The sequence below is a fragment of the Rattus norvegicus genome, chromosome X (genome assembly GCF_036323735.1).
Source record: "Rattus norvegicus strain BN/NHsdMcwi chromosome X, GRCr8, whole genome shotgun sequence".
Taxonomy (NCBI): Eukaryota; Metazoa; Chordata; class Mammalia; order Rodentia; family Muridae; genus Rattus; species Rattus norvegicus.
Window position 1 is genome coordinate 127,416,935 of NC_086039.1, and position 10,413 is coordinate 127,427,347.

The window sequence follows — 10,413 nt, forward strand, 5'->3', positions numbered from 1 at the left end:
TAATATCAGATGGCTGTGAAGGACCTATAGAAATGTTCAATATCCTTAGTCATCAGGGAAATTCAAATCCTGACATACTACCTCACACCAGTCAGAATGGCTAAGATCAAAAACTCAGATGACAACAGATGTTGGCAAAGGTATTTAGAAAGAGGAACACTCCTCCTTTGTTGCTGGGATTGCAAGCTGATACATCTCCTTTGGGAATCCTTCTGGTGATTCTTCAGAAAATTGGACATAGTACTACCTGAAGACCCAGCTATACCACTCCTGGGCATATACCCAAAAGATTCTCCAACATATAACAAGGACACAGGCTCTACTATGTTCATAGTCGCCTTATTTATAATAGCCAGAAACTAGAAAGAACCTACATTTCTTCAACAGAGGAATGGATACAGAATGTGGTACATTTACACAATGGAGCACTACTCAGCTATTAAAACCAATGACTTTATGAAATTCATAGGCAAATTGGTGGAACCAGAAAAATCATCCTGAGTGAGGTAACCTAATCACAGAAAAACACACATGATATGTACTCACTGATAAGTGGTTATTATCCCAAAACCTTGGAATACCCAAGATACAATTTACAGACCACATGAAACTCAAGAAGAAAGACAAAAATCTGGACAGCAGTACTTATAAGAAGGGGAAACAAAATATTCAAAGGCAGAAATATGGAGACATAGTGTAGAGCAGTGACTGAAGGCAAGGCCATCCAAAGACTGCCACTCATCAGGATCCATCTCACATGTAATCACCAAACCCAGTCAATATTAGGAAAGCCAAGAGATGCATACTGACAGGACTGTGATATAGCTATCTCCTGAGAGGCTCTGTCAGAACCTGACAAATACAGAAGTTGAGGCTAACAGCCAACCACTGGACTGAGAACTGGGTACCCAATGGAGTAGTTAAAGCAAGGAGCATGGTAGATTAGCTGGTTTTCCATCCCATAGGAAGAACAACAATGTCAAAATAACCAGATACTCCAGAGGTCCCAGGTACTAAACCAGCAACCAAAGAGTACACATGCAGTGACCCATGGCTCCACAGCATATTTAGCAGAGGGTTCACCTTTTTGGGTATCAATGGGAGGAGAGGTACTTGGTCTTGTGAAGTCTTGATGCCCAGTGTAGGGTAATACCAGGGCAGTGAGGCTGAAGGTATTCGGTGAGTGGGTGGGGGAGCACCTTCATGGAGGCAGGATATAGGGAGATGGGATTGGGGTTTTCCGGAGGGAAAACAGAGAAAGGAGATAACATTTGAAATGTAAATAAAGAAAATATCCAATAAAAGAAAAGTAGAAAATCTTTTTTTATGTACTATATCTAGATTACAGTTTCTTCTTTTTATTTACTATGACAAATAGGTGAAGAAAAATGTATATACGTATAATTAAAATGGCTATAAATTAACACAATTAAAGTGAATTTTGCTCCATCTTCCTAGTGTGAAAAGTTAAAGATATTTTCAGTGAAGGAATTGTTTCTAAACAATATGTTCATGTGTCCTGTTTTAGATCCTTCCATTGCCAAGTTTGTTTATTTTCCTCTGAAGCATGAATAGACTTAAATCAACTGTCATAAGATTCATTTATGAAGGACTCAGAAATGCCAAAGTCTTTGTGTATGTCCTTGTATTTGACAATCAATTTAAACTATGCATTACTTATTTTCTTAAGATTTCTTTCCCTGTATGAAAGTGTCATTCATATCAGTATGTACTCATGAACAGAATAGAAATTTTGCAACTAAGATTGTCTTCAAAGTGTATCAATAAAGTCATTCAAAAAGGCTATGCTTTCTTAGAGGTTAGTTCCTCCATATAGTACATTAAAAATAGAAAATAACATTATTTGAGGGTAGAAATTGTTCCTATCCAGTCAGTAATTGACTTGTGGTATAACATTCCAAACATTTTAATCTATTATGAGATGAATCTGATTGGACCCATGAGTTACCAAATAAGTGGTAGAATTAATTTTTTTTAAAAATATGAAATTTTGTTACATTCTTTTTATTACTTGCTTCCTTCTTTCAATTTTTTTCTTAACTGTCCCTAAATACTTTCAGCAAATGGGCATATAGCTCTTACTTCTATGATTAATTCACTGGCAATATCATACTTTCATGCTTTACATTATTAAATATTACTTAATGTTCAATAACATGAACATTCATGGGCACCATGTATGTCAAAGTCATATCAGATTAATTCTTGTCCTCTCTTCCCTAGTAAAAGGACGGTCTTGAAGGTGGTATCTATGGGAACCCATACATGACAAGCAAAGTTTAGCTTCTCACCCTGTCTGGGTATAAGGTGTTTGTTTTTGTTTGTACCAGTTCAAAATTGCTCACAATGGGGTGGGTTCAGGCATGAAACCTAAGGCATTTGCCCAAAATATTGAAATTCAACTGAAGCAGATGCTGCCATCTGTTAAACAATAGTACCTTTGGAGGAAACCTGGATATGCTGATGGCTCCATGATTGTCCCAGAGACTACTAATAAGCTGGTTGATGTGTAGAATGAAGGCACTGACCACAAAATGAGGCTAAACCACATGTGGCCCATACATATACAGCCACCCAATTAGACAAGATGGATGAAGCAAAGAAGTGCAGACCAACAGGAGCCGGATGTAGATCACTCCTGAGAGACACAGCCAGAATACAGCAAATACAGAGGCGAATACCAGCAGCAAACCACTGAACTGAGAATAGGACCCCCGTTGAAGGAATCAGAGAAAGAACTGGAAGAGCTTGAAGGGGCTCGAGACCCCATATGTACAACAATGCCAAGCAACCAGAGCTTCCAGGGACTAAGCCACTACCTAAAGACTATACATGGACTGACCCTGGACTCTGACCCCATATGTAGCAATGAATATCCTAGTAAGAGCACCAGTGGAAGGGGAAGCCCTGGGTCCTGCTAAGACTCAACCCCCAGTGAACTAGACTGTTGGGGGGAGGGCGGCAATGGGGGGAGGGTTGGGAGGGGAACACCCATAAGGAAGGGGAGGGGGAAGGGGATGTTTGCCCGGAAACCGGGAAAGGGAATAACACTCGAAATGTATATAAGAAATACTCAAGTTAATAAAAAAAATGAGGCTAAAGAATATAAAACTCTATGCGCATGAGAAGAGCAATACAAGACAGACATTCTGAGAGGTCCCGTGAACACACTAAGTTTTTATATATGACTTCTACTTAGGCCTAACACAACTAAAAAGAAGAAACTGAGGTGGGCTGTTTAAACTGGCGGGTTTCTTTTTGTGTGAATGTTCAATCCAAAGCTAACCTGAATCTTCCAGGAACATTTCTTTTTCTCTCTTCCTTTTCTTTTCTTTCTTCCCTCCTTCTCTTCCTGTCTGATTTCTTCTGTTTTTATTCCCTATGTGTTTAAAGAGATAGTTATAAAATTACTAGTTCACAACAACTCAAAAAATGAGAATTCAGAGACACAATAACATTCTTTAAAAGTGGCAAGAATAGTCACTAAATAAACATGTAAAATTATATCCACAACAACCATCAAGACTAAATCCAGAGAGGACAAATCATCTGATTCTCAGAGTTAGAACATTGTAGAACTGACCAATTTTAAGTACAATATTATAAAACATGCAAAGAAACAAGAAGATTTGGCTAATGTCCAGAAAAAGAAAGAAAATTAACAGAATCTGTCCCTAAGGAGGTACAAAAATGACTGCGCTGAAGAAAAACTTTGAATCAGCTATGTTACTCATTTACAATGAGGGGAAATAACCTGGAAAAAACTACAAGACACTGGGATATATACATCATAGACATAGACATAGACATAGATATAGACACAGACATAGTTATAGTCATAGACATAGACATAGACATAGACACATACACAAACATGCACATATACATACACATACCTATACATATACATACCTGATATTTATATATATTATATTTAACAATATTTTACATTTGAGTTATGTATTATACATTATATTTATATAATATATAATTTATATATATATTAAATCCAGAACGGGCAAAGTGTCTCATTTTCAGAGTTAGTAGGTTATAGAACTGTCTATGTATGTATGTATGTATGTATGTATATAATTATATTATAAATATATACATTTATATATTATGTAAGTATATAAATTTTCTATGTTGTTAAAAGCTTACCAAAGTAATCAAGTAGAAATTTGGGAGCAGAAATGTATACTAAAAATTCTACTAGGAAGAATATTAATGGGCAAAGTAGAAGAAATAATTGATTAGTATTAACGTTCAGAGAGCAGAAAATATACAAAATCTAGATAAATGAAAGCAAGAGGAGAATCATGGAACACTTTCATGCACACTAGTTATATGTGATAGCAACTCAAGGGTGGAACACATTTACTATAAGATTTTTGAACCCATATAGTAAAGTGCTTTGTAGGAATATTTGGATTTAGTTATGAGGTTCTTTGTACTGATGGAGAAATAATCTTTTGTATTTCTGGAGTCCAACTGAGAAATAATGTTATTCCCCAATGAATATGTTTTTCCTTGATTATCCAAGGAAAATCATCTACCACAAGGTCAATGAGGAAAATCATCTACCAAGAGGTCAATGAAGAGTCATAAATACTAGTGACTCTTCAGAAAATTGTCTAACTGCCAACATTGTTATTGAAATTGGATGCCAAAGTTATTCTAGAAATAGGATCCAAGCCATAATCTCAATTTATCATTGATTCCAAAAGAACCAGGAAGGAGATTTATTCTAGAATCTGGGGCATGCTGTCATGTATTATAAGAGCTCTGCCTCTGATCTAGAATTATCAAATTCAGAGGATCCTTGCCACTCATAACTGGCTTTCTGGGCTCTATCAAATAGTTGATTCAGGAGGAGTCCTCTGATGATTCAGTTAATGTAGGTGTGGTGGATTGAGTTTGCCTAGGCTAGTGAGTGCCAATCTTAGATATGGGGCCTTGTTGGAGTAGGTGTGGCTTTGTTAGAGTAGCTGTGCCATTATGGCATTGGGCTTTAAAACTCTCATCCCAGCTGCCTGGAAGTAAGTCTTCTCCTAGCAACCTTCAGATGAAGATGAAGAACTCTCAGCTGCTCCTTTATTTGCCTGGACGCTGCCATGTTCCTGCCTTGATAATAATGGACCAAACCTGTGAACCCGTAAGACTGCCCCAATTAAATGTTGTTTGTATAAGAGTTGCCAGGGTCATGGTGTCTGTTCAAAACAGTAAAAGCATAACTAAAAATGACGTTGGTACCAGGAGTGGGCTAATGTGATAGGCCTGACCATGCTTTTGTTTGGGAGAATGTAAGTTTGGGGATTTTGGATTAGGGGATTTGGAAAGCAGTGAAATCCTTTAAGTGGAGCTTAATGGGCTATTCTAGGAGGAATATGGAAGACTTTGTTGTTAAGAGTGATTTGAACTATTCAGATATGGCCCAAGAGGTTTCAATGAAGAAGAATTTTAGTATGTGGCATAGATATTCTTTTTGTGATATTTTGATAAAGAATATGGCTGCTTTTTCCCTTTTCTGAAGAATCTACCTAAGACTAAGTTAAGAGAGTTTTATTAATTGCATTGAAAAATAAGTCTCATAAAGCCTACAAGAGAATTTGCTCTCTGGTTAAGTCTCATGAAAAACGTTTTGAATAAGCATAGTAAGCTTAGAAGGAAAAAAAAACATAAAATTATTGTTCAAGTAATAATAAAGTGACACCAGGAAATGAAGTGAACCTGAATCCTGCGTTTAAGGATATCAAATAGAATTAAGAGAGTAGTGACCTTGGGGCAAGATCCTATCCAACTAAGTTTAGGTCTAGGCATTATATAATAGTACAAGCTTTTAATCCCAGGAGGAAAAAACAAACAGCAAGCTTGGGACAAAAAAGTGTCTAGGTGAAGAAAAGCTTAAATCCACACATGTTGGTACAACACATTTAATTCAAATATTACAGAAGACAGAGCCATGAAGATCTCTGAATTCAAGGTCAATCTACAGACAAAGTTCCAGGACAGTCAAGCTTAGACAATGAGAGAATTGGAAAATGGAAAGCAGGTAATGGTATAATAGAAAAAGGGGCATATTTCAGCTCCAGAGAGCCTCAGAATTCAGAATCTTAGGCCAGGTGAGCTTTAGAGTCTAGAGGAGAGAGAGACTACTGGGACAATTAATGGTGGTTGGCTGAAGCTAAGAAAGTAGCAGTGATTCAGAAGAGACCAGTATCACTGGGGTGAAATCTTCTGGGAAGTATTTTTGAGAGCACAAAGAAGCTGTGTTCCAGGGATAGCCAAAGTTATTCCTCCTGATGCATCTGGACTTAGTAATGTATAAGAATCACCCAGGTAGTGCAGGTTTTGAAAGTATATAAGTATCATGCAAAGAAGTTGAGGCTTGGCTTCATGAAAGGAGCCTACGAGAGGCTGTTGATGAAGCCTAACAAATTGTAGCAGAGGGCCCCAGTGTATTGGAGTTGTCAGTACCATAGGACAAAGCACAAATAAGCTGTGTTTCAGAGATAGCCAAGGTTGTTCCTCATGCTGCAGCTGGACTTGGTAATGTGTAAATGTTACCTAGGTGGTACCTTTTTTGAAGATATGAAGGGGTCATGGAGAACAGTTGAGGAATGGCATTGTGAGAGGTCAGGGAAGGCTACTGGTGAAGGTTAAGCCTCAGTTGCAGTTGATAGCCTAGGACTGCAGGGGCTGTATAAAGTAATATTGAAATTGCCTGGGAGACACAAGATATTTGGGATGACTGAGCCATGAGATATCTGCTGAGGAACACTGCTAACAAGAAGTAGAACCGGCCCAGGTGGAAGAAGTTTGTTGTAGTCAACAAAGATGAAAAAGGAGCTGGAGTTCTGAAGACAGCTTTGATATCTGACATGGAGAGGCAGAGTTTGGAGTTTTCCCAGTTGCTTTTCTGTCTTGCTTTGGAGATTACAGTTATGGAATCAGAAGAATTTCAGAAGAGACTTTGAACTTTGAACTTTTAACATTGTTGAGACTGCTATAGGCTACGGGGACGTTTCAAGTTGACTTAAATGCATTTTACATTATGCTATGTTTAGGTATGCCTCCCCATAGAGTTATATGTTTGAACAAGCCATGGGAGCCAGGGAGTGTAATGTGCTTTGAGTATGCCTAGTCCAGGGAGTGGCACTATTTGGAGGTGTGGCCTCGTTGGAATGATTGTCCTACTGTGGACTTGGGCTTAAAAACCTGTCCCCTAACTGTCTGAAAGTCAGTATTTTTCTAGTGGCCTTCAGATAAAAATGTAGACTGAACCTCTGAACCTGTAAGCCTGTCCCAATTAAATGTTGTATTTACAAGAGTAGCCACTGTCATGGTGTCTGTTTATAGCAGTAAAACCCTAAGATAGCAGGCAATCATGAACCTCAGTGCCACTCCAGTGCCTTCAGTATTAAGTGACAGGGATATGGGAAACATCTAATACTGGAATAAATACAAAACATCTTCAGTGCTCAAATACTGACTCTTAGCCACAAGGATCAATAATAACAAAGAATTATGACAGAATCAATAACAGAGAATATTGTGTGAGCAATTGACCAAAAACTGATTGATAATTTAAAAGTTATTTTAAGTCAGCTAAGCACACTTTAAGGAAATAGAGAGGAATGATTTAGAAGTTTACAGAGAAATTTACCAGATTGAAGTAATATCCTTCAAATCATGCACTGCTTTTTTAAAATACAAAAGTTTTATTTCTAGCACCCATATTAGGCTACTCACAACTATCTGTAATTCCAGGGGCAAGACTTCTGTGTATACCTGTTCTTACACCTCTGCCTCACCCCACCCTCTGCCCCACCCCACCACACACATGCAGGCACACACACACACACACACACACACACACACACACACACACACACTTACGATTATAAAGATGAATCTTTAAAAATGATACTAAAGTTTTTTGAACCATAGAATAGATAATGTTCACCAATCAATTAAAAACCAACAGTAGTCAATGAGTTTATATTGAAGTTATTTGACAATCTATAGGCAGAGAATAATGGAAATTGGTAACAATTCTATGATTTATGAAACACAGAACAGCCAAATATTTAGGCCCCTAATATTCGAGAAACCAGCAAAAGAGAAAAAAGTATGAAAGTGATTTAAGATTGTGATTGGAAGTGCTATATCCACTACTTCAGAGCCCAGACCATGTTGCTGCACATCTGACACCCCTCATCATGCATTAGCATTCCAAAAAGTTTTAAAGGTCCAGAAGGCAACTCTCAAGGACTGGATGATTGTGAATATTATTAAGAAAGAACAGGCTTTCCAGAATAAGATTGCGTTGTTGGCATTGCTGCTCTTAGCATGGCTTGTACCACCAGTATCTTTGTAAAGGATTTGACAAGATGACCCTGCCCTTGTTGATTTCATGGAAGAGAAACTGGGAGAGATGTTGGTTCTCCAGCACGGTGGCCTTTTCATAGAATATTGTCTCTGGCAATGAGTACATGTGACTGTTAGCTCCAAGCTGCTCATCATCACACCCGGGCGGAGTAGGGGGAGGTGTCAGCAAGAGGGAGAAAGCTGAATCAACTGAGTCCAGTGAAATGTGAACATCCTCAAGTTCATCATTCCCAACATTGTGAAGTAGAAATCGCTTATTGTACTTACTGTCTTAAATGCAGTGGATATCTTGACCTATGTGGCTTGGAAAATAAGTGGTTATTGGAAGTGGTTGCAATCTGGATTCAGCTCAGTTCAGTGACCTCATGGATAAAAAGCTAGCAATTCATCCACTGAGCTGTCATGGATGGGTCCTAGGATAGCATGGATAAGCCAGTGTGCCCATGTGGAGTGGAGTCTCCCTGAAGAATATGAATTTTGGCCAACATATCCCATTTTAACCATGATTAAGGGTCACTGTGGAATCAAGAATGATCTTTTTCTTCCTCAGTGTCCCTTGTGTTGTGGAACAAAATGTAATCTCAGCTGCTGTAAAGATGATTCTGAGTCCTGAAGAGGAGACCGGCATGAAGAAGGGTGAATTGTGCTCTAGATAATCCAGAAAGAGCTGGAATTCTAAAGTCTTGTTGGTGTCCTAACATTATCCAGGACTTCGATGGTGACCACACGTGACTCCTCATCTAAACCATGCATAATGAAGTTGGATTAGGTGGTCTGGGGGAAACCTCACTTACCGCAGCTCTACCATAATGCTAAATGGTACTTGGGTGGTGGTAATATGGTTAACGTGGCAGTTCTATTGTTTCTGAGACACACTGTCAATTGTGAGCAGGCTTCAATTATTCTGTGAGCCTGCTAGGTCCACTGTACTATGCACACTCACCAAACATGTCTAGGTCAATGAGTTTCCAATTAGTCATAATTGTGAGCTCCAGTGTGTAAGTCCATTATGGGTATTTTGTGCATAACTGTTGTAAAGGATATTTTGTGTATTGTAAGTGTCTGTGGTGTACATTGTAATATTATGTAAAATAGTAAATTCTGCATCTGAATGATGCAACTAACCTCCCAAGTGTCATGCCAGTGAAAACATCAAATAAACCTTGCACAGTAGGGCAAGGGAAGGAAATTATTGTAGAAGATTTTTAAAACCTGAAGAAATATCAAAATATGCAAGGATAAGAAGGTCAAAGGTACCTACAGAGAAAATGTACCATTAAATCTCTTTTCATCATTGTAGGTTGTTAAAACATTAGAATCCCTGTAGGCTTTGACTTATCTTTTGCTTTCTTATGTTCCCTCTACCATGTATTGAAGTTAAATTGTATCTATTATTTTTTAATGTCAGTATTTTTGTAACTATTTCAGATCATTTGTAGATTCAGTCTACATATAACCTATAATAAACATTCATTGTTGGTAGACAATATTATATCAGTATTGAATAAGTGATAATAAGCACTGATCACAGGAACTGTATCAGATACTGCATTCTACATTCATGGCATCTTCAAAGCTCACATTCAACAAAAGCAAAAGTGCTTTATATTAACTTCTTTTTTTCAGAAGGAGAAATTGAGATATAGAATGAAGTAAATTTAAACCAGTTTTCAGAGTTTGCCTATGACAGAGCAAGGATTTAAAGCCAGAATGTTTGGCTACAGAAGGTTAGCCCTTCACATTTAGGCAAAGCTAGCAGGATTATTAATATTACAATAATTAATTATGATTATTTATTCAAAAGGTTTTTTTTCTTTTCTTTTTTTTTTTTCGGAGCTGGGGACCGAACCCAGGGCCTTGAGCTTGCTAGGCAAGCGCTCTACCACTGAGCTAAATCCCCAACCCCAAGTTTTTTATTATTTAGTTTACCCTTCGTTAAAACAACTGCCTTACCTAAATAAGTGTAAATGATAAATTTTAGAAAATCGACTCAAAAGAAGT

The 10,413-nt window shown here is 37.8% G+C and overlaps 1 pseudogene; it reads left to right on the forward strand.

Moving 5' to 3' along the window:
* The first annotated feature begins 6,046 nt into the window (after positions 1 to 6,046).
* Ldha-ps23 (lactate dehydrogenase A, pseudogene 23) lies at positions 6,047 to 8,912 on the forward strand (annotated as a pseudogene).
* Positions 8,913 to 10,413: the final 1,501 nt, after the last annotated feature.